Here is a 24,630-nt window from a genome sequence, read left to right on the forward strand (position 1 = left end):
GATTAGGGCTAAGTGTTCTATAAATATTTTTAAAAACAATAATAAAAATGTGCAAGTAACAACGGATGACACTGGAAAACCTCTCTAATTGCTCTAAAGACATCACTGAAATGTATTTTCTTTTTCTAAGTCAACAAAAAGAAGTTGCTTAGGAATTTAGGTCTAGACTGGGATTTCCTATAGTTTTCATCCTGGGTAGATAAGCAGAATGGGTATGAGACTAGCTAGAGGCTTCATCAGATAATTCTCCTGCACAGCCTCAAGTAAAAGATCCCTCTGTGGCTGTTACAAGTTTTTGCAGACTGCTAGTAGCCTGGGAGGAGGAGAAGGGGTTGGGAGAGCATGTTTGGAAACTCTTAAGCTAATGATAACCCTGATCTGGATCAGCTATAAAAATACAAAGGTCATATTTCAGCAAAACTTCCACGTTGGAATGGAAAAGTGTTCTGACTTTGAAAAGCAGGGAGGATTTTACCTAGATAGTTTCCAAATAAAATTAGGTATTTTCCAGGTAATTAGGTATTTTTCTATGCTTTCCAATACTTTCCTATAATTTCCAACACAGCAAAACTGTGTGCAGCATGACCTCCCAAGTAACTCTGTCAGCTCAGCTGGGGAAACTGTGAGCTCAAATCCCAGAGAGGGTACACTGGGGATTCTTTATGCTGGCCTTGCCACCAGGAAAAGTAGGAAAAATCTGTAACTCTGCCCCAAAAATTGAGCTCTGTGTGCATTTTTGAGCTGTGGGTATATTTGGTTTATGTACACAGCATGATCAACCTGAACTTTAAATGGAAACTCCCTTCGCCTGGCAGGAGTACAGAGAGATGGTCTGAGCAGCCAGGGATTGGGTTAGGGAAAACAAAGGCCTGACAAGATTAAATCTGACCAAGGTCATCAAGTGCAACAAGAAAAGCTTCTACAGATACATCAGTGATGAAAAGAAGACTAGGTGAAATGTGAGGCCTCTCCAGAAGAAAATAGACCTGGTTACCCAAGATATGGAAAAGGCTGAGGTACTCAACAATCTTTTTTGCCTCAATCTTCACCAGCAAGTGGTCCAGCCACACTGACTGAGTCACAGAAGGCAAAGGCATGGACTGGGAGAATGAAGAACCATCTGCTGTAGGACAAGATGAGGTTCAAGAGCATCTACGGAATCTGAAGAAGCACAAGTCCATGGGGCCTGATGAGATGCATCTGTGGGTCCTGAGGGAACTGGCAGATGAAGTGACTAAATCACTGTCCATTATTTTAGAGAAGTTGTGACAGTGTTGTGAAATTCCCACTGACTGGAAAAGTCATTCACACACTATAAAATATACATTTTGTAAAATGGGAAATAAGGGAGAACCAGGGAACTACACATTGGTCAGTCTCACCTTGGTGCTTGGCAAGATCATGGAGCAGATCCTTCTGGAAACTGTGCTAAGTCACATGGAAAATAAGGAAGTGCCAGGATTTCATTAAGGGCAGATCTGGGAAGAAGGACTTGGGGCTGTTGGTCAACAAGAAGTTCAACATGACACAGCAATTCATGTGCACTCACAGCCCAGAAAACCAACCTCATCCTGGGCTGCACCCAGAGCCCCATGGGCAGCAGGGGAGAGAGGGGATTCTGCCCCTCTGCTCCGCTCTGCTGAGACCCACCTGGAGCACTGCATCCAGCTCTGGGGTCCCAGCACAGGAGGGACATACAGAGAGTCCTGACAAGTGCACAAAGGTGATCAGAGGGCTCGAGCACCTCTCCTGTGAACATCATCTGAGATGGGGCTGTTCAGCCTGGAGAAGAGGAGTCCCTGGGGAGACTCCATAGCACCTTCCAGTACTTGTAAGTAGCCTGCAAGAAATCTGGAAAGGGACTTTTCACAAGTCTTCACAGCCTGGTCTGGTGGAAGGTGTCCTTGCCCATGGCAGTGGGGCTGGAACGAGATGATCTTTAAGGTACCTTCCAAGCAAACCATTCTGAGATTCTATTCTGTGTCCAGAATGGACAAAAGAAAAGTAGAAAATATATTTTAAAGATTAAATAAAATATTTGACATGGGCATCTCTATTGAACATAGTGGCAGAAAAAGGGAAACCATTATGAAACAAAAAGAGAAAAATAAGGGAAGGTCATCCTGGGTTTTGTGGGTGTCAATGCACATCCCTGTCACCAGCTATCAAGCAGTTCTCACAGGCTGGCTTTAGGAGCTCATCTATGAGCGCTTTGTATATCCTCATTGTGCCTATTAGTTTTTTAATTCATTTCTTGATATTTTGGAAAAGCAATTTAGAAAAGCCTCTCTGTCTATTCAATGCAATCACAGTCAGCATAAAGTCCCGATGCATTGAAATAAATCTGCCTGTGATATTCCCCCCCAGCACAGACAGGGTAGTAAATCCTTATCTGGTTCCAGAGAACTGCTGTGAAGGCCTGCTGTTAGAGTCCTTACAAGTTCTGATGTCCTCTTATTTTGAGAAATGTAAAGGGCAATAACACCAGAAGTCTGCATCTCCTACCCAGCCACTGGGGAGGTGGGTGAAAAGGGCATTCCCAGTCTGCAGTTTCTAGAAAAATCAGGTATCTGTGTGTCTAATTAGAGGAGGGAACTGCTGACCTCCAGCAACAGACCTTGGCCTTTGTCAGTTCCTTTGTCCTTTTCCTACAGCCCCTGAAGCTGCGAATCTTGTTATGACTGCCCAGAGGGTGATCAATAATGTATTGGCCTTACATTGATTCAGTTCAGCCTCACCACAGAGAGCAGCAGCATCGACAGAGGAGGAGGCTGCTTTGGGAGCAGAATAACTGTTTTCAGCCCATCACCCTCAGCAGGGAAATACACATGTTTTTTGAGTTATAAAAACCTAGACCCTGCTGCTAGCGGGTATTTGAAAGCTGTGTATCCTGATACTTGGGAGGAAAACCAGAAAGAAACCAGATGACACATCACAGCTTAAAATTAAGAGTGCTTGACTTGGGAAAATCATACCATTTCTGCATCACCTTTTTTTCCAGACAGACAGGCACATGCAACCCATAAACAGTGTGCTGGGAAACTCCCAAATTCTTAAGGCAATAGGCAAGTTAGCCTCAAGCAATATCAGATTAATCCATCCCAAATAAAATAGAAATGAATGGCACAAATCTTGACAGCATTTTCAAAGGGAATTGTAGCTGCCAGCCATCTAATTATGTTTACATGTTTCCCTGCCCAAAATGCAAGTCATGGTACACTGGTGAACAGGAAACTTACACATTCCACAGGGTCCAGACAGCACAGAAACAACCGTGAAAAGTTCACACGACAGGTCAGCTCGTCCTGCATTGCTTCAGCCAGGCATTTGTGAACTGGGAAACCCATGTGAGTGCAGCCCTAGCAGGACTGCAGGCAGGCCAGAAAGGGTGCCTGCACGCTGCTTAGGGCTGTGTGGGTGTGCAAGTGAGCTGCTCCTTAAAACCATTATCTGTCTAACATGAATGTGCTCACTATTAAGTAGGAATATTGTAGTTAGACAATCCCTGTTCAAACTGATTTTCAGTTGTCATATCTCTTTTATTAGGCACCCAGTACAATTCTCGGCTCTTCCCATTTCCTTGACACAATAGTACTATAAAATGATAGAAGTCAGTCTAAATTCCTGGTATGATGAATATAAATTCTTTCCAGTAAAAAAAAAACCAAAAACCCAGACTTGTTTTACAGGCATGACCACAAGTCCATTTAGCTTTCAGGTTTGGTTATTCTGAGTAAATTCATCAAATAGGGGTTTTAAATTAGAGAGGAGCCAGAATTAGAAATCTGAATCCTCACCAACACTCTGACCTTGGGCATGTTTCAATTATTGTTGAAGCATTTCAGCTGGGCCACTGTCTATTAAAAAAAAGACCAGATCTAAATGCTTAATCTGGATATGCTGAAAATGCAAAGCGATTCAGTTTCAGATTAAGCTACAGAGCTAAATTTTGCAAAGACCTGATACCAATTTGTCATTACGAAATGATGTCTTTGGGTGACTCCTTTTTAGGGTGTTGGATATGAGAGAAAATTAAGATCTGGATTTTTTTGATGTGAGTGCTTGAAATATTTTGAACATTCGATTATTTTAGAAAGGCTTACACCTGGAGTCACTTATCCCATTTAAATACTTCTTCCTCCATAGCACTGTTTAATGGCAGCCAAGACCTACTCAAAGGTATTTGTTTCACAGATAACTAATGGATTTAATAACAGAAGAAGAGTGATTTTGTATATATTAATTCATCTGCCACACTTCAAAGTATATGGAAATGTAATTCAATGTGTACAATTCCATGCTTCTGCTTTACCACTGTGCCAGCACTACAATCCTTATAATTCACTCAGAGATATCCACTGAGGTTTCACACTTCAATATGTACTAAGTAAATCCTGTAAATAAGCATGTAGCTTTCCCTGCATTTTGGCACTACAAGTAGATACATCCTGAGCCTCCAGACTGTAATCCAGAGGGCACCCTGAGAAAAACAAGCCATCTATCATTTTGTGCAAAATGTTCCTTTAGCCTGCAAAAGCACCTAGCAAGCAGGCTAAGGTGAAGGTAGCATTCCTCTGCAGATCTTGCTGGTCTAATGGTATCATGACAATGCAAAATGTTCCTTTAGCCTGCAAGAGCATCTGGCAAGCAGGCTAAGGTGAAGGTAGCATTCCTCTGCAGATCTTGCTGGTCTAATGGTATCATGACAATGAAGCATGGGCAAAGACAAAATTTTTCTGATTTGTGCCTTCTGAATTGTAACTCTGATGACACGGAAATTATGCTGGTCTAAATGGCAGCAAAGCTCAAGCCCACAGTAAGGTCCATCCTAAACCAGTTTCAGCACATTTAATATTGATTATGCCATCCATTACATTTCAAATGAAACATCTTGTCCATACAAGTCTGTTAAAATCTTTCAGCAGAGCAGTCTCTACTTGCATCCAGCTGTCCTTAAAATAGCACTACACCAAGGCTTTTGCTGAAACACACTTGCTGTTTACTGGCCTCTCTCTGCTAAAGGCTGCGCTTTTTATATGAACCCAAAACACACGTTTTTCATTTCCTTAGAATAGTAAGAAATCTTTTTACAGAAACTGCTGCCTAAGCAAATTACAACTCTATAATATTTCCATTAAGAGATCTTACTTTTCCCAATGTCTAGTGCTTTTGGTGGTGTGTTACGAAGTCCAGAAACATGGAGTGAAAATTGTTCTTGTGACCACAGAACCGTTTTAGATTTTTCTGGTGAGGCCCATGTCCAGGTCATTTAAACTTAGGTTTGTTTTGTGCTTCCTTTTTCCTTCTGTAAATTATAGGGATTTAAAAGAGAGACAGATTTCTTTATAAAGATTGTTGTCTAAATGAGAACAGAATAACTTTCACAGGACTTATGTTACCTTTTGCCTTACTGGGGAGAAATGGGCTCATCTGGACGGTAGCTGCATCAGCAGGACACAGATATATCAGCCTGGGGATCCTTGGTGGACAGTAGAAGTCGAAGGCATCAGTGGCTTCTGAGGACCTGGTGGGGTAAGAGATAGTGCAAGCAAACAGAGATATAAAGCCTTATTTGCTGAATTGATTCATGCCCCTTTTGCTCCACACAAAGCTGCTTCTCTTGGGAATAAAATAACTCAGTTAGATCCAACCTAGTGGAGCAAAGTGTCTGAAGTTGAAAGCCATCTACACTTAAACCTATATTACAGACTCAAATATGTGCCTTGAGAGCTGATTTACATATGCATGCAGGAGGCTGTTGGCTTTTTTATATGTGCATTGAAGATCTATGCCAAACTGAACTTCACATTTACTTGCCAGGTTTTTAGCAACTTCAGGTGTAGTTTCACATTACATCACACTGTATTACATAACCATGTAATCACAAAACAGCTTTTGCAGGTGCTGCAGTTGTGTGCCTGTGTCCTAGCAACTTTGCAGACTGCCTGGTCGTGTGCCCACAGGCTGATAAGAACCAGTTCCTGATGTGTAAGGCCTCTGACAGAGTATGTCTGTGTATACAATGTCTTGCTTTTCTTTAACTTCTTTTCCATGTTGTCTACTTCCCATTTCATTCAGCTTGAAGGAGTCAAGGGAAGGTCCTTGTATTTTATGATGCTAAACAGATGTCATAGTGCAAACACCCAAGATGGGGAGGGTACACAGTGCTTTATTTACATTAGTTATCGGAAACAAAAAAAAAAACCTACCGAGTCTGAGAGTCCCATATGGACTCCCTCCAGATGCAAAGGAATGTAAGGATAAAGACAGAGGAAGAGTTTAGTCAGGAGGAAACAGAATCTGGCTTTGCATTACAAGGCTGGAAACAAGGTTACAATAAGTAAACAAAATAGAAAATGTCCTTTACTGCTTTGCTGGCCGGTCCCTTCTCTGAAACTCCTCTGGCCTGCTCTCTACTGCAGTTGCTGGGATACACGTGCTGGCATCCCCAGCCTCAGCAACCAGGTGACCCAGACCCCTTCTGTCTCCTCAGTTACAGCCCTCTAGCTACACTGGCACTTTCATGTCCATGAGAAAGCAACACAATTTAATCAAACTGTGATATTCAAGTCCTGAGTCTTGATTCCCATCTTGCCTGTCCCTCCATTAGAAAGGCCCCTGTCTTAAATTTTTCTTGAACTCCTCCTTCTCGGCTCCACTGTGTTCATACCATGCTATGTATTTTCTGCAAAACACTTATATTTTGTTTAGTGGTTTTGGTTTGCTGCTGGACATCTCACACCCATAAGGCAGGTCAGGCCACTGGGAACCTCTGCCCCAGCTTGCTGCGAGCTGCAGGACTTCCCTACATCACAGGTGAAGAGGTCACTGCTAAGAACTCGGGTTCAGGCTGGTTGACTTCATAACCCACTTAGCACCGGGTCTGGAAGGGAAAAACAGGAAGCGATTGCGTCAGAAGATGTGTGAGTAGGCTGGGGGGAAGGCATCCCTGCGCTGAGGTCTGGATGGGATAATAAATAAGGGTGTAATGACAGACTGGGAAATTCAGGTTGTCAGACCTTGATTCAATTTGACATCAGTTGTGACAGGAAGGAGAAAGTCTGATCGAGCTGATTAGACTGGGAGGGATTCATCCCAAAAGACTGAAAAAGGTTAGGGCTGATGCTAGTGGGGACAGGCAGGGTGGCTTTGAGCTGACACGGTGGCAAGGCAGGGATTCATCCCAGGGGCACTCAGAGACTGTTTCAGTTGTCAGGAGCTGATGAATTGGGATGTGGTTCAGAGGTGGTGCTGAGCCAGGGGAAGCAAGTAGTTGAGCTGTGTCTCAGTCTGACTCTGCACACACGGCCTCTGAATCCATTCCTTTAACCTTCTCGCTTGCCAGGAGTCAGTAGGCAGCTGGTCAGGCAGACTTCCTATACCTTTTGGTCTCCTGACTTGGTGTGATTGCCTCTTTATCCAGACCACAAATCAGAAGGAAAGATGGCATATGGAGGAGAAAAGAGAATGTGGAAATACTGTATGTGCAGGGAACAGGAACTTTTACTTGAGCATCCACAAAGATTTTAAAACAGTGTCTTCTTTACCAGTGCATCCACTCAAGTGAGTTAGACACAACTGCTCGATGTATTCAGCTGTGGCCTCCAGCAATGGTTCTTGAAAATGCCTGAATCATGGTGTGACAGCAAACAACCTTTCATTTAGTAGGCTGGATAAAAGTAGCAGTGATGCACAAATCAATCACTTCTGCCTCAGAAACGGGATCTGTAACTTCATTTTAGATTTGTCTCTTCCAGAACTGTTTGACATGCCATGAATCTGGCTTCTGTTCATTCTCTTCACTCAGCAGCCTAACTCTCCTCAAAATGGTGTTCTACCTCAGTTTCACTGCTCCATCCTCTCCTGGTGCTTCTTAGACCTCCCTGATTTTCCACTCCTATTCTGTTCCTGTCTTTGTCCACCCCACCATGTTCAGCTGATCTTCACATTATTGCACCTTTCTCCCACTTATTCACAGATTAACCCCTCCATTTCAGAGCCAAACTCTGTAGATGTTTTACCCAACAGCTACACCTGCCTAACCAGTTTGTACCCACGCTCTGGTTACCTCACCCTCACGCCTCCCTGTTATTCATGTTTATGGTGCCACATGTGATATTACATGCTGGAGAGGGTCATTACTGTGAGGAGAAGCAGGAAAAGGCAGTGGCCATTTGCAATTTGCTTCAGAGCTCCTCCGGCTGCTGCGTGGGAATACCATGGGGGTGGTGATGGGAGAGGAGCGAGTGCTCGGAACACTTGGAAACCACAGGCTTAACTTGGCTTCATTCAGACAAGCCTCTTGCTCCGGGCATCTGCCTGTGTGGTGCATGGTGAGCAGAACAGCCTCGCCCTCCCTGCGCCCGAGGCTGCCTGGGAGCCGTGTGACTGGGTTTGTGTGGCCCAGAGTCCAAACTAATGAGCTTCCATTAAAGAAAGGTTATACTGAACCAGCCTCAAACCTGCCTCGCCTGCGCTTCCTCTGTTCTTCTCACCACTGACAGAGAGAGAACTGAATTCATCTCTCTCTGGCTTTCTTCCTCGCACAGCACACAGCACCACAGGGGCTCCAAATCAACTGTGTCCAGCACATTTTTCCCGTGATTTTGTGCACATTCCTCAGATGTCAGGCTCATGGTCTTAATGCAGTTTGTGCATGCTGATGCCTAGAGTGGTACTACCTAGCAGATCCTGTCAGCTGCATTGCTTCTTCTTCTATGGAAAATCTTTAGCATGCCATAAGGATGAAAATAATGCTATAATGTGGGAACAGAGTTGGAAATGTCTGAGATGTACCCAACAAATGAAAATTCAATACTGAAGGAGATCCTTCCAGGTGAACTTTTAGCCTCATCTAAGGAATTTAATAGAAAATTCTATCCATATTATAAAATGTTATAGACTGGTTTAAATATTTTGTCTGAAGGCATTAACCTTCTGTGAAATTCACTTGGCCCTTTCCATAATGTTTCTCAGCTGCATGCATTTGATATTCTAATGGACAGCATTTTCTAGACTACACTTTTGGTCCAATGGTCTAAGGGCAAAATTAAATAGAAGTCTTAAAAATATCAACTGATTCACATATTGGTGAGAAAAGATTCAGAGCTGAAGACTAAAAGGTTGCTTTGCTCCAAGGTCTGAAATTCTTTGGCATGCCAACAAAGTTGCCAGCTGGCTGTAAAAGAACAAAAATGAGCAGAGCATCTGCAAGATATTTACAGTAAGGTTAGAGGGAGGAGGGGAGCAGCCCTCAGAGTTTATCAGTGGTATGCAGAGGTCAAAACGTTTATCAAACCAATTTGATGTGAAAAACCCTAACGAGAAAGTAGTTCTGAACACTCTGAGCGAGTCCCAGGATGATGAGTTGCATCTTCCTAAGTGCACTTTGGTTCCCCCGGGAACCGGATGGAGGGGAAGAGAAGGGATCAGTGGGAGAAAGGGGGAGGAGGCTGAAGGAAGCCGAGTCCTGTGTGTGAGGGTGTATGACAATGATGTGGCCTGCACACAGCCAAGGCCTTGACTTGGGCTGTCTGGGATGCCTTACCTGTCATCCCCATTCTGCCTGCCCTGAATGGATTTCATTATCCCTGTCTGGAATGTAGAAGACATTTCTTCCAGACAGTGATACACATATATAAACAAAATGAAAATGCAGAGGAAGCAGATGCTGGTCCCGCTCTGTCTCAGATGGCCCCTGGTAACTCCTGTCTCACATGGGAGTCTGGGGAAGGAGAGGAAAATCCCCTCAGCCATCTTCATTTTCCTGGATTATTCCCTGCTGGAAAAGCCCAGGCTCCTTTCCACCACCCTCTCCCATTGTCCTTCACCACCCAGCAGCTCCCAGTGCTGCTGTTTTACAACATGCCCCAGTGACTGTGGTGCTCTGTCCCTCAGACCCTGTCCAGCCCAACAGGCTGGTTGGGCTTTCCCAGAGTGCAATACTGGTAATTTCTGGCTTCTCTCTTCAGCCTGGAGCTGCTGGAGCCACAGGGGATTTCCAGGAATGGGTTAGTTTCCCAGCTTTTGCTGTCATTATTGGAGAACAAGGGGCTTTCCAACGCACAGACTCTTATTTCTGACACTGACTTAGAAGGAGGGCCACAGGGGGTGGGTGTTTTAGCCTGACTCTACCCCAAGAGGTGAAATGTGAGGTTTAGATCCCCTTAGATGGTTTAGATGAATTCAGGTCTTCAGATTTGAAGGGTATGAAAGTAAGTACGAAGCAAGTTTTGTCTTCCCATTTTTCTCTTTCCAGCTCTCCCCATCAATGAAAGCATGCAGCTCCTGATGGCCACTTCTTCCCCAGTAAGGCATAGCTAGTGTTCTCCTGGAGAGGAAATTTCGAATTTCATCACCAGGAGAGTTCAGTCCACCCCTTTCCCTGTTGTCTGTCTGACCACTCTTCATCCAGCATCTCTGTGATAATCAGTTCAGCCAGAGGTGAAGTGCTTGGGCTGGCAGGGCTGCATGGGAAGGATCAGCATGAGAAACAGTGATGTTTTCGCAGTTACTGGGCAACACGAGGAAGTGTGCTTACTGTGGAGCTCCTCGGAGCCCTGTTCAGCCCACCATCAGGGGCGAGCTGAGCTGTGAGGCAGTAGCACTCTGCAGCAGCCATCTCCCACCCGCAACCATTCCTCGGGGATTAGTCACTGACTTCCCAGAAAACGAGATCCAGTCCTGAGGGTCTAAAACTTTGCTCTCTGGTTTGTCCGCGGTGCTGGGGGTGACTCCTCAGAAGCAAATGCAAGCACAGGACTGGTTTAAGCAAGAGCCTTTGGCTTTTTTCCTCCACACCCCGCCTGAGGACATTTCTTAGCCACTGGTGGGGGCTGTTCAGAGGGAGATGAGTGAAAGCACAGTCTAGACATTAGCCGTGAGCAATGGCAACTGGTTTCAGGTATGTGACTACCTGGGAGTAGTGGCACCGCCTTGTTCCTCAGGCTGTGCCTACGCTGCTTGCAGCTGCAGTGTACATTGGAACTGTTTTCTGGCTGCTCTCAGTGAAGCTATTTAATCCTAAGAGACTAAAACCACAGCAGTGCTAGACTGTGTACAATCTGGTATCCTCCTCACCCTGGCCCTCTTTCCCTTTACAAGCTGCCCTACCTTGAGCTCTGACCTGGTCCCCTGCCTTCAGCTGTTTGAAAACCTATTTATAAAAACCTGTAGTAAAGTGCTTGAGTTAAGCTGGTCGAAATTAGTACCTGACCTCCTGTAAAAATTACATGAGCTTATTCACAGCATCCCGCTGGTAATTTCAGTGTTGTAAAACTAAAACCAAGTAGAAGTTGTGGGTGGATGTTTTAATTAAAAATCTACCAGCTGCTCACTGAGTGCCAAGCCTGGGTAAGTGACTGATGGAGAAGAGAAAAACAAGATCCTTTGCTGCTCCTCAAGCACCCCACACTAAGTTTTCTTGGCATTTACAAGTCACTCTACTGCCCACCTCATCCCCTGAGATAATCTGTTTTGAGACAGGAGTGATTATGGAAAGTTTTGGAGAAAATACGACTTGTCTGTGCAAAGCATTGTGAAGCCTTGAGGACTGGTATGCAGGATGTTTGCAGCCCCTTTTCTCCACTTCTGGTGGACGATTTGATGGGGGATTTAGTCTAAGAAGACAGTGACAAATGACCAGTCTGTGGAGAAGGGATTAGGAAGAAGGGGAAAGGAGAGAAAAGAGAAGATAATACCGAAGGAATGTTGTTTTTGGAAGAACATTTTAAAAAGGAAGCAGATCATGTAACAGCCATGGGCAATACCACTTGCATCTTTCATAAAAGCAGGGGAAACCAGCACTATGATTCACCTCATAGCATGATACCACCAGTCTTTGGACAAAGAGGTTGTGAGGGTCAGGGCCAGCTGTGCATTTGTGCCTCTTGGGCAGCCACAAGCCTTCTGCTCCCCCTGTGATATGATTTACCTAGGAAATGACAACATATCCCTGTGACTATCACTCCACAGCACAGCTTACTACATAGGACGGCTTTTTTCCTATATCTCTCTTGAAAGCAGGACATAAACCCACTTTGAGGCTCCATACTATGCAGGCAGCCCTGCTCTGCTCCAGCTCTTCACAGGGAAGAGGAGTGAGGGCTGCCAGCCCACGGAGCAGAGTGGCCAGGCATGACTCCAGCTCTGAGGGAGCGGCCGCGCAATGAGGCAATGCAGAAAACAGCTGTGTCAGGCCATAATGCCACAGCAGGGTGCACAAAGCTGGTATCAGCATCACTTTGATATTGCTGTACTTCATTGCATTTGGAATCACAATTACTGCCCCATTATACGTTCTTCCTGCAGCTGGGACTCCTTCCCATGCTCATAACCTATTTAAGTGCCCCTGTTTCAATTTGAGAGAAACCAAACCACCTCCAAAAGCACTGAGCCCTTCAGCGCCTTCATCCCATGTCTATTTTCAAACCTATCATCGTACTGCCATGAACTTTGCATGTCCTTTGAAAGGAGTGTCAGCTCCCATCTGCAGCAGGCACAGAGGAGCCATGCAAACCTTTCCGCTTCCTCCAAGGTCAGTGCCTCTGCTCCATAACATGGTTCCTTGGGGCACAGTGATGATTCAAAATACAAATTCCATCTGGAAGGGATCTGAGAGCTCATTGTCTGGCAGAAGTCATTTCCTTTAGGTAAAATGCTTTTTTTTTTTTTTTTTTTTACACTTGGCATGTTTGACTGTTTGCAAAAAACTCTGCATGGAAGTGTTAGCACAGCGAGTTTTTCTGCTGCTGTGCCTCTGGACTCCCAGTAGGAGACATTCAAGGAGACTGTTCAGATGGGGACATCTCAGAAGAAAGCACAGTCTTCTCTGAGCAGCTCAATGGGGTCTGACTCTGCCAGGCTTCTCCGTGCCTCCATGCAGAAAAGCAAAGTCTGTGCCACTTGTCCTTATGGTGTGAGAAAAACACTGCCAAATGTAAATAGGAAGGCACACCCAGAAATGCTGGAAAGGGAGTTCCAAGAGGTATTAACTCACTCATTTCATTATTCTGCTGTTCCTTTGACAAGTCCTATGTTTCTGTTCCATGAGGTTTTTCAGAGACCTATTTTCTTGGCAAGCCACATAGTCCAGGGACAGGAAGGTACATACAGAACAACCTGGTGTGGACAAGCCCATCTCCCTCAGATGTGGGCTCCTGGGGGACATTGCGTCCCAGTGCAGCTGCAAGTGAAGCAGGAGCTGTAAGACCACTGCCAAACCATCAAGCAGCCTGCGGCAGCCTCACCACACTGGTCTCCCCCCACACCACAAAGGGTGGCCTGAATCTCTCCCAGATGTCCACATACCACAGCCTGCTTTTCCTTCCAGGCAACCACAGAAAGATTTATTTGTCTAAAGAAAGGGGAAGCAAGGATTTTAACTCCTCACGACTGCAACTGTCCAGTGGATTGCTCCCTTATGTAGTTATCTACTAGGTCTTCTGAGCCTACAAGTCAGGTAGCCCTGGGATCCTGGGATGCTTTTATTTAACTCTTCCTTAACTTGGGAGTGATGGAGACCTCCCTCATCACAGGAGGTGATGTAAACGTACTATAAATTGCTACAAGTGTTCCAGAAGTGGTCGGGCCCAGGCAGCTGTTTGAAATTTTGGCTAAATGGTCGCCCCAGTTTCAATACAGCTGTGGTGAAGTATATTTGCTTTGGTTTGTGTTCTAGACACTGCCAAGCAGCAACTCACCCTTGTTTCTTGAGGTCTTAGTCTATACCCACATAGTGTCCCTTGCAGCATGAGTCACAGGCCTGTTGTTTATGCTGGGGTGTTTCAATTTCCACCACAAGTTCCAAAGACACTGCCACTGTCCACAGACCTTATTCTTCTCCAACTCTGCCCCCTTGGCAGATGTCATGTGGAAAATGCAGTCAAAGCCAATACTGACACTGCAAGAAATGTGCTTGGCAGTGCAAAGGCATCACTCTGCTCTCTGCTAGAAGCTCTGCTCTCCCTCTCCATCCCACTGCCCCAGTTTTTTCTGGGCTCTGATATTTCACCCTCATAATCAACCTGCTCAATACTTTATCCAGCAAAACTGACTTCACTTGTTTTTAGCAGCTTTGCCCTAACCAATGCCACAGGCCATTATTTATTATTCTGTAAAACATGCTGAAACTTTGAGAAGCTTTGAGAAGAGTAGGCTATATTCCTACTCTTTTGTGGCAAACCTTACGCCTCTTCTCTGTCAGGAGGAAAGAGATTTCTTAACATGTAGACAGAGGAGAAGAGACTGCAGATTTTACACAAAATGCCTGCAGAAAAAGGCCTGGGTTTCAGCATCTTGTCGTTTTCTAGCACTTCAGCTGGTTCCTTGTTCAGTGTCTGCAGAAAGTATCCCATGGTGTGTTTGTTTAACTGCAAGAGCAAGTGGTGCTGAGGGACCACAAATGCATTTTACTAATAATAAACACTTCCCATTCTGTTAAGTCACTATGGAGCACACATAACTTAGACTGGATTTTCTTCGTGTCCTGCTGCCTAGAGCCCTATTTATCCTCCTCTGGAATTTCTGCTATTGTGCTGAGAGCTGAGACCTCTGTTTGGGCTACATTTCTCTAAATACACAAGAACACTTGATACCATTTTATCAGAAGTGAAAGGTGGAAAAACTTCCCTCTCTCAGAAAAATCATTGGGCCAGGAAACCTACAGACCTCTGTGTTTACAGAGTGGGATGCCACACATTTAATTTTAGCCATCTAAAAGTCATGGCATCTCACCTAAGATATTTGTCTGGTCTCTCTATAATCAGTGAAAGGAGATAAGCCTGTCTGGTCATGACTCATTCCATCTATTTTAGGGTGAGGTGAATCAGCCCTTTGCAGCTGCCTTGCTCTATCTGTTGACTACAGAAGGAATAAAAAGAAGTCCCTTAGACCAGAGATACTTAATCTGAAGTAGCTAGAGTTACAGCTGGAATCACCCACTCTTGGTAATACTGAGAAGCACAGTCAAGGAACCCTTTCTTCTGCCTGGATGTTGTCGTGTGTGGGGAAAGGATTGAATGATACCAAAAATAAAATTACGCATCTTCATCTCACGTTTCTATGAGGGACCCTACTGTTCCTTTTAGCCTGTTATATTTTCATCTCTGTACCTTCCTTGGATGCTAGGGAAGCTTTTCAGCAGTTAAATAAGTTGTCTGACTGCAGCAGTTCCAGTTGTCCCAGCCCACGTCCTGCATGCTCCCAGAGCAGCGGAGAGATCTCCACAAGTCACACCGGGGACAGGTGGAAGACCTAAAGGCCATTTCCTCAGGAACTTGCAGTTCTGGATTTCTGGCTGACTGCAGAGGCAGGAAGAGCATAATGTATAATATAATTTATAGAGTATCTATAAATGCAAGTAAGCATCCCAGTGCCTTTCCTATGACTTTGACCTAGGGCTGCCTCCGCTCTGTATTCTCTTTTGAGCATGATAGCTCACTTTGATCTCTCTCTCCACAGCTGCACACCAGTATATGCACAAGTTAAATGCTAGCCCAAGTGAGATGTGAATCTGGCCCAGCTCCTCACTCTGTTTCTGCTGCTGCCTTGCTCAGTAAGAACAGCCACAGGGTGAGACACCTTCCCTGGCCCAGGTGGCCCAGCTTTTGCTCTGGCTGGCTGGCTGCAGCCCCAGACAAGAAGGCCTGTGAAGGGGCATTGGATATATGCTGGGGGATCAGCAGATTCTCCATGGGCATGTGCCCTGGGCTGGCCCTGTGGGAATGTCATGTGAAGCTGAAGTGGGGTGCACCAAAAGGAAAAATTCAAGAAAAACAGTTTGGAGGGAGGGAAAGGCAAATGGTTGTTTTTTTAACACCATGTAACATCAGTTCATAATTGTTGTCTTTATGTCTTAGTAGGTGCTTGTGTGGTCTTACTACTCTTGTGCTTCTGTCACTGTCTAAAATTCTTTAAGCAGTGTGTAAATTACAATTAAAAAGTATCCATGCTAGCTCGTCCCAGGGGCTGATGTTGTTACTCAGAAGGACCTGGTTCCAGGCCAAAGTCTTTTCCTCAGGATGCCAATGCGCTACGTGGCAAGAGCTTCTGTTTCAGAATTTTCCATCCGGGCTTTTGAATGCTAGGCAATTGCCAAGCCGCCTGCCAGGCTGGTTAAGAGTTTGCTCAGGGTAGCAGACCAGAGCCTGTTAGCTAACATTTTCCTACAGTTACATAAGGAGGGTGTAGAATACCACTTAGGGAGGAAAATATAAGCTTGTCTCTAAAAGGCAAAGTGAATTTTCCCCATCTCCCCTGGTGTATCTGACCAGCTCACTGTCACTCGATAGCTGTTTCCATCATCTGTGCTAGTGCTGGTGCAGAAACCTCCTGTAAGAGCACATTCCCTGGCCAAGAATATTTGCTTGTTGAGTACTTCTTTATCAGTCCTGGCTGATTTGTGGTCTCTTGGTTTGCAGCTTCTTCTTTGGCTTCCTTTTCAGTATGTCCAAGCTGGCAGCATCTTCTGCACTGGTTCTGCACTGTGTTCGGTTCCTCCTCAGGACCTTCCCCAGGCTGCAGCTGCACAGTCCCATCTCGGCCAGGCAATGCAAATCCAGCCACTTGTTCTAACATTGCCTTTTAAAGAGCAATGATGTGAACTCCGGGATACCTGGGCAAATTCCAGTTGGAAAATCTTACTTAGAAGAACTTCCTTTAGTAGTGATTGCAGGAAATGTTGTTCTTCCCTCTCTGTCTAACCAAAACTGGGTGCGATCTCTCTGTTGTCATCCCATCCTTGGCTGAATTTCAATAGGAGGGTGTGGACAGGGTAGAAAGGGTATCACGACAGATTTATTTTTAAAAACCGTCCTTAAATAATTAGTATGAGGATCAATCTAGGGGAAAACTGTTATTAGCAATGCACATGTAGGTGTTAAGTGTCAAGTCCCAAAATCTGCTTTCATGAGTCACCTTAGAGTATCCCAGTGCCTTGATACAAAGAAAAATCTATCTGCAAAAGAGTTGTCATGGAAACATAAAAATAGCTCTGGAAGGGATGTTGAAGGGCCAGCTAGTCTCTTCCCCTCCTACAAGATAAGATCAAATATAATTTAACCATTTCCGACAGATGTTCTCTAACCTATTCTTAGAAACCCCCTCAGCTTCCCAAGGCAACCTGCTCCATTAGTTCAATTTTTTCTGAAAAGGTTTCTAGACAGCTAATCATTCTTCTTGAGATCCTTATTCCTTTTGGGTCTACAATATTTCTGAAGAACATTTGACTCAAACAGACTCAGGTTCAGCAGGTGAAGCTTTAGTAGTGGCAATTTGAGGCAAATTATTACTTTCTGCATCTTATTTATTACACATCAATGTGGGTGCTTACATTTTTGCATCAGTGTGGCACTGCTGGCACAGGGCAGAACCATGACTGCCAGAGCTCCCAGAGAACATGCTCCTTCTCCAACAGAGAGTGAATGAAGTGTGAATACATTGCTTAGCTCTAATAGCATATTACCAAGGGGTTCTTCCCTTCCCACAGCTCTGGAAACCTTTCATAGTGGACTAATTTGGTGGTAGGAGTGATGGTGAAATTTAGGTTTGGACTGAAATGTTTTTAGCCAGGACAAACACCACATCCTTACATATGGGTTCAGAGTTCCCTGCCTAAACCGCAGATGTGTGTGGAGCAACAGGTCTGCAGTGGCTGTTCCCATGCACTCAGAAGTGACACCTTCCCTCTGGGAAATCAGTGTTTGTGTCCTGTGTTTGCCTGTGAGCAGGGCTATTGGCAAGGTTCACGTGCGAGATTATTGATTAGGTTGTGCTGGGAAAGTTGAACCACCCAGAGTCCAGAGACTGTTTTTTTTCCTCTTGGAATGTGTCTGCTGGGGGTGGTGTGTCTTCTGTCTTAACCAGTTTTTTTCATCTTGGTATTATTTGAAACAAAGTTATTTGATAAAATTAGTTGGATTGGTTTGTTTAAACTGTTTTACCACTGAAAAAATATGTGTTTTCACTGCATGTGCTTTTTAGGGGCGAAAAATGGTGTTTTTTAAAAGTTCTCTTTACTTCATATCACTGAAATGATCTCATTTGGACATTGCATTCAACATTTCAGGGAAATGGTGCAATCTTGTTTCTTTGTACCTCTAAACTTTTCTGTACTCAGGCTTCTCAGGTGATCTGCATCTCCTGTGATATGATTCCTGCAATATAACTGTCTCTCTTTATCATGATGGATGATGGTGATATTTACAGTTTGATAAGCTTCTATTTAGGACACAACTGAATTCCAAGTTCTGTTTTTTAAGGGAAGTATTTCAAGGTTCAGCCTCTTTGACAGTGAAAAGCTATCTTTTTTCTCCAGGGAAAATTAAATTATAATGTTCTACTGAAAATGATGTTCATGCCCTGAGCACCTCTGGATCTGACTGTGGACTTGAGAGGTATCCAGTTGCAGCAGGGCAGGTGGGATACCCTGCTGTGATGACACCTGTCCTTTATCGAGGAAACCCTCTTAAACATGTTGCTTGAAAATATCTCCTGGCACCCACATCTCCTCACCCAGGAGGCACAGTCCCTTCACAGCAGCACCACCCTGCTCCCCTTCCCCTCTGCAGCTGCATTCTCCCTGCAGGTGCCTGCTGGGCTCACAGTAGTGCTGTCATTAATTGGCAGTACTGCCCATCAAGTTCAAAGGGCTGCAGCGATTTCATGTGGCAGAGGGGCAAGAGGAAAGCTTGCTGCCAGCTTTTGTTAGCCACAAGTGAAACATTAAAGCTCCTTGGCTATTGCATAGCAGTGCTGGCCATGAAAGGAATGAAACTCTGCAAGGTCATGCTGTTTTAGTTCTTGGACACGCATTTGACGTCTGGTGAGGGGTGGATGAGTACTGATAAGGTGGAAACCTAGATATTGTTTAAGGAAAAATGTGCCTGGCCAGGGCAGCTTCCAGTGACCCCATTCTCACCATGCCAAAGGGTACAAGGGTACAAGAGTGCCATCACAAGCAGTCCCTAGGGAATTTGCTGCTCACCTTAGGGCAGGAGAGGACTGCATGCAGGGGGACTGTGCATCCAGGACACATCTGCCTGTGCCAGCTACAAAGGCCAGAGAATAGGCTCTCCTCCCTCTGCTGTTTGATCATGGCTTTGTGTCTCACACTCTCAAGGACACCAGCAAGGCCAGCGGGTAAGGTGAACCAGGGGCAGTTTTTGCTAGGCTGAGAATGTGGGTGGTAACTGAACACGAGTTTTTCTGTGCCTTTTGCTCCCAGGACACCACCATTTCCTCCCTGAAGAAAATGAGGATCAAATGAAAGTGTGGGACTCAAAAGATGCAGCAGCCAGCCTCTGAGCTACGATGGGCCACACAGCCACTGCTGGTGTCTGAGGGACACATGCCATATCCTCCCCTGCAGCATCTCATCAGATCTGCTCCAGAAAAGGACTGGCTCATCTATGACCAGAGACTGTTGTGTGGGCAGATGGATGTGTGTCCATCATATCCAGGCTGAGTCACAGGACTGAACATCAAATCAGCAACAACAGGCAATTGCAGGAAGACACTCACGTCTGTGACCACATGGTTGCACATCTGGGGGACTGAGGAGCACAGTACAAATGGGTCCTGTGGAAATACGGTGGAAGAGCTGGACAGGCGATCTCTGAGTGGCCAAAGGAGGTTACTCTTGCTGCTTATGTCAGCATCTGCTTCCCTGTGTCTCCCCTGAGGCTCTGTCCTGGCCTGTCTTAGCACAAGTTCTCCTGTGCAGGCACTTTTCCATGATACTCTGTCTAGTTTCTGCTGTGGAAAAATACAGCAGCGAAAATGGTTTCCCCTTTTCAAAACAAATGACAATAGTGAGGATAAATGTGATTTCTCTTCCATTCATAGTAAGGACTAACTTTTGCATAATAAAGTTATGGATATCCAAATGAAACGGGGACAATATAGTATGCTCTAGATCAGAGGCAAGATTTCTTAACTAAGCAATATGACTCAATTCTTTGAATACCTATGTCTCTACACAATATAAAAGAAAAATTGTTATCACCTTCCTTCCTGCAGCTGGTACAGCCAAGTCTTTTGAGACTGTCTGCCTGAAGTTGTGTCCCCAAGCACGCTGTTCAGCCATCTGGATAAGCTGTCTGATTTTCAGACATTCTGAGCCTTTTACAATTCCCATGTGATTCTGCAAACAGAAAATCTTGGCCTCTGAGCTATGCTGTTAAATTAAGCAGCACCAGGTCTGGCTGTGATTATTAGAGCTAGAGAAACCTCCATTTGTGTTCCATTGCATGCCAGGTGGAGCTGGCTGGTCTCCCGAGTAGACCTATGTTAGGTTGCCTTTTCAAGCAAATTTGCACAGCTGTAGTCAAAACAACCCCCAAAAAAGTGGCCCCACATGTACAAATACTGTGATAGGACTCTTGTAATTCCAGTATCAATGCAAAGCGGCTCTGAAACTGGTGGTACAAGCAGTGGAAGTGGTGAAACAAGCAGTGGTGGAAAAGTCTGCTAGGATATGGAAATCTGAGGAATTTGACATGCTCTGAGAAGTGGAACTGAATTTGCTTATGTTTCAACTCATGAGATGGAAGAAGAAGTCCTGTTTCAACACATGTTTCTAGTTTGTATACTGAATTGCTTTCACTTTGATGTTCTTGAATATTCAAACATTTTTCAATTCTGTGTTACAACACAAAATACAAACGCTCCCATTTTGTCAAAATGAAATCATCATAGGCTTGAGACAAGGTTTTTCTTCACAAAATAAATTCAGAAGGTTTGTTCCAGCTTCAATGGAATCAGAAAAATCTTTATGTCTTTCATGGAACAGAATTTTCTTCCTCCAGACACATGTCAGCAGCTGCTGCAGCTGGTGTGTCTGCCTGGATCAAAGGGATCAGGAAGGGGTGGTGAGACGGTGTAGCATTCATCCAGCATGTGATAGCAAGCGCGAGGGTTAGTGCCTGGAATCATGATGTCATCATATAAATTATAGAAAATCATCAGAGTCAAGGGAGACCTTTGTGTCTGTTTCCTGCTTTGGAGAATATTTATTTTGCAAACTGGCTGTGGAAATATTTAAGCACAGGTTGCAGACAGTAAAACCTTTACGTTTCAATGGGAGCTTTGAATTAATCAGGAATAAAGGGTTTAAAAGTTAGACTGATATTCCTGCAGATCAGCTCTACTTGCATGTAGACATTTGAATATTTGAATCACTAGATGTGATACTTGGCAACCATGATGGCTTTTAGAATGATACTGTTCTTCTTGCACTCTGTTTTTTTCAAGGAACATTATGCTGTCAAGGTTAATTCAAAGTAGTGCAGGATTTGCTACCTCCCAGGTTGCTTAGCTCAAACATGGCCAGTGAGTTCATGTGACTTTGAACTCATGCTGCTCTCCTCCCTCAGCTTTAGCTCTTTAATGGCGTCATTTTGTTGATTCATTTCCTGCAAGTGCAGAGATAAGCTCTCCTTTTCCTTGTAGCTCAAATCCTTGGCGAGCACAACATAGCCTGTATGATTCAGCTGTCTGAATACCAGAGCCCCCTGAATTTGGAAATGAAGCATTCCATGCCCACCAAGTTCCAGATAATCAATGGGAAAAGCGGTTAAGAAATTACAAGTTGCAGTCCTGTGGCTTGAAAGAGAACCGAAATCGGTCCTGGACCTTAGCATGCCATGTACTTTTATTTTACTGGTTACATTTTATGCCAGTTCGGGAGTGCTTGAGACATTTAGCCATGCCTGCAGCTGGGGAGCCAACCTCCAAACATAGGGAGGGGATAGAGAGAAGGGCAGGCGGTCAGGTCAGCTCTCCCATTCTTGCCGTAAGCCCATGAGGTGAGTCATAGCCCTCACCCCCTGAAGTCATTAAAGCCTAGCGTGTCTCTGCTGCTCCGGCTCTCACTGCCAATGTGGGTGTCAGCTGCCAGCCCTGCAAACTGCGTGTTCTTCCTGCAGCGGGTGTAGGGAGCCACCGGGGGAACCACGGGCACTGATGTTCGGCAAGCAAGAGAAAAAGCTTTGCTTCACGACATTCATCTCGATTGGGTTTGTGTAGGTACCTGCCCAATGCTTTGCAAAATGTCTTTCGTTAGAAAATAACATTTTAAAACAAAATGCAGTAATTTTTGACAGCAAAACTCTAAGGGTAATACTGGGAGTGGGTTCTCTGGAAGGTGAAGGGAATGTTATCACTGCCTATCTCGTGCGAGGGTGTGGCTGATCTAGGCAAGTACAAGTCCCTTGAAGTGGTATGATTGTAGAACAAGAGGCACAGACACAACCTGGAGCATTAGAATGAACGAGAAACTGTTTCATCACGCGGATAAACAAATATTGAAGAAGGCATCAGAGATGCAGGGAATGTCCACACTCTGACATTTTCAATATTCAGACAAAAAAAGCGTCTGAGCAACCTGATCTCACCTACTTGGAACAGGGTGTTGAACTGCACCAACTCCATTTGGGTGTCTATCCCAAAATCATTCTTTTTAATGATTCTATGAGTGTGACCAGCCGACACGTGGCTTGAGAAACCACATGTGTTCCTCAAGAAAAAAAAAAATTAAAAAAAGAAATTCCTAACAAGAAAAGTACCAGCAGTCCTTCCCTCCTTGCTTGCCCCTCTGTTCCTAGATGTGTGTTGCCTTCTTCACTGTGTTTATTCTGGTGCTCATTGAGCCTTCCATGGGGCTGCCCTGGCTCCCAGCCTCAGAGTGCTGTCAGGAGGTGGTGCAGGCTCGGGGCAAGTCGGGTCTGTCAGACCGAGGATGGTCACAGTGTTTGAAGCAGCCGGGATGCGGCAGAGAAGCACCCTTTTCCGTGTTTTCACGGCGCTTTCCAAGGGAGCTGCGCAGGGAGCTGCTCCATCCCAGACCTGTCACTGCCATCCAGCGGCCTCTGCTGGAAGCGCCGTGTGCTGTGTCCTTCCCTGCCTTCGGCGGGTGGCAGGTCCTGTCCACCTGTGTGTGTCCCTGCTGTGATCTGTCCTGCCGGCCTTTGCAGACGGAGGGGCAGCTGCCAGGCCACTGCCCAGCGGAGCCCAGGGGCACTTGTGCCAGGGCGGGTGACCAAGGTGTCTTTTCATCGTGTTACCAAAGACATTGTGTTTATCCCCTGCCACATGAGGCTGCTGAGATAAAGCAGGTTTGGGGTTTTTTCCTTCAAAGAGAGTAATCCAGGGCCTTTTCTGAGCATGGTGTGTGGTTTAACCCCAGCCACCAGCTTGGCCCACACAGCCTCCCCCCACCGGTGGGACGGGGGAGAGAGCTGTAAAAGTGAGAAAACTCCTGGGCAGAGGTAAAGACAGTTCAACAGGCAAAGAAAAAGCAGTGCACAGAAGCAAAGCAGAACAAGGAATTCCTCCACCACTCCCCCTGGGCAGGCAGGTGTTTGGCCATCCCCAGGAGAGCCGGGTGCCATCACACAAAATGGTGACTTGGGAAGACAAACACAGCCACTCCCAATATCCCCCCTGCTTCCTTCTTCTCCCTCTGCTTTATATATTGAGCATCGTGCCATGTGGTGTGGAATATCCTGTTGGTCATCTGGGTCAGCTGTCCCGGCTGTGTCCCTTCCCAATTCCTTGTGCACCCCCAGCTCCCTCTCTGGTAGGGTGGTGGGGAGAAACAGGAAAGGCCTTGACTCTGTGTGAGCACTGCTCAGCAATAACAAAACCATTTCTGCGTTATCAGCACAGTTTCCAACACAGCTCCAACCCACAGCATCATACCTGCTACTGTGAAGAAAATTAACCCTACCCCAGCCAAAGCCAGCACACAGGACCAATGGATACATCGAGGAGACTGGTTACACCCTCACAGGGCATAAGACAACTTTGTGAGCTCCTGCTTTCCCACTTTGCAAGCTGCTGGTGTGGGTGGTTTTCTCCAGACACACAGAGACACATCTGGCAGCAGCAGGCTGGTATGAGCTCTAACAGGGCCTCTGCTAGACTGGGCTGCCAGAGAGGCTGCACCTTTTCCACAGGACTGGTGCTCAGAGTAATGAATAATTCAGACCCTGAACCAGAGCTCTGTCCTGCAGACAGGGATGGGAACCACGGGTCATCAGGGAGGGACTAGGGCTTCCCGGGCGCTGAAGGAGGCAAAAGCCTGTCTGAACATGGACTCACGGGCTGCCTCCCTGCTCCCAGGCATCACTAGAGGGAGACGGAGCACTGTCTCGTGGCAGTGCCCCGAGGAAGCTCCTTAAGCACCATTTTCCATACCTTGTCTTTCTGTTTGAGATTATTAGCGGGAAATACGACATGGCGGAGTCTGCTGGAGAACACCGGGATCACTGGGCATCTGGCACCTTCTGCTGGGACCCTGCTGGGCTGCCCTTGCCTTGCACCGAGCCTGCACCAGCACAAGCACGCCCAGTCTGTAAAGGAGTGACTCTCTTAGGGTCTGTAACAAACGCGTCAGAGTACATGAGGAAGACTCGGCTGTGAAGGGCTTGGGAGGCTGAAGAGAAAAGCAGAAAGGGGTGCCACCAAGTAGAAGTGACAATGGGGGGGGGACACAAAGAGCTGAGCATGGCTGAATTGAAGGAAAAAAACAGGGTTTGAAGACAAAAATCTGTTCTTGCTGAACGATATTCATATAGATACAGCCAGCAGCGACCACTTTTCCCCATACACAACAGATATCCTGGTTAAAGC

Source organism: Corvus hawaiiensis, chromosome Z (assembly GCF_020740725.1).
Source record: "Corvus hawaiiensis isolate bCorHaw1 chromosome Z, bCorHaw1.pri.cur, whole genome shotgun sequence".
NCBI lineage: Eukaryota > Metazoa > Chordata > Aves > Passeriformes > Corvidae > Corvus > Corvus hawaiiensis.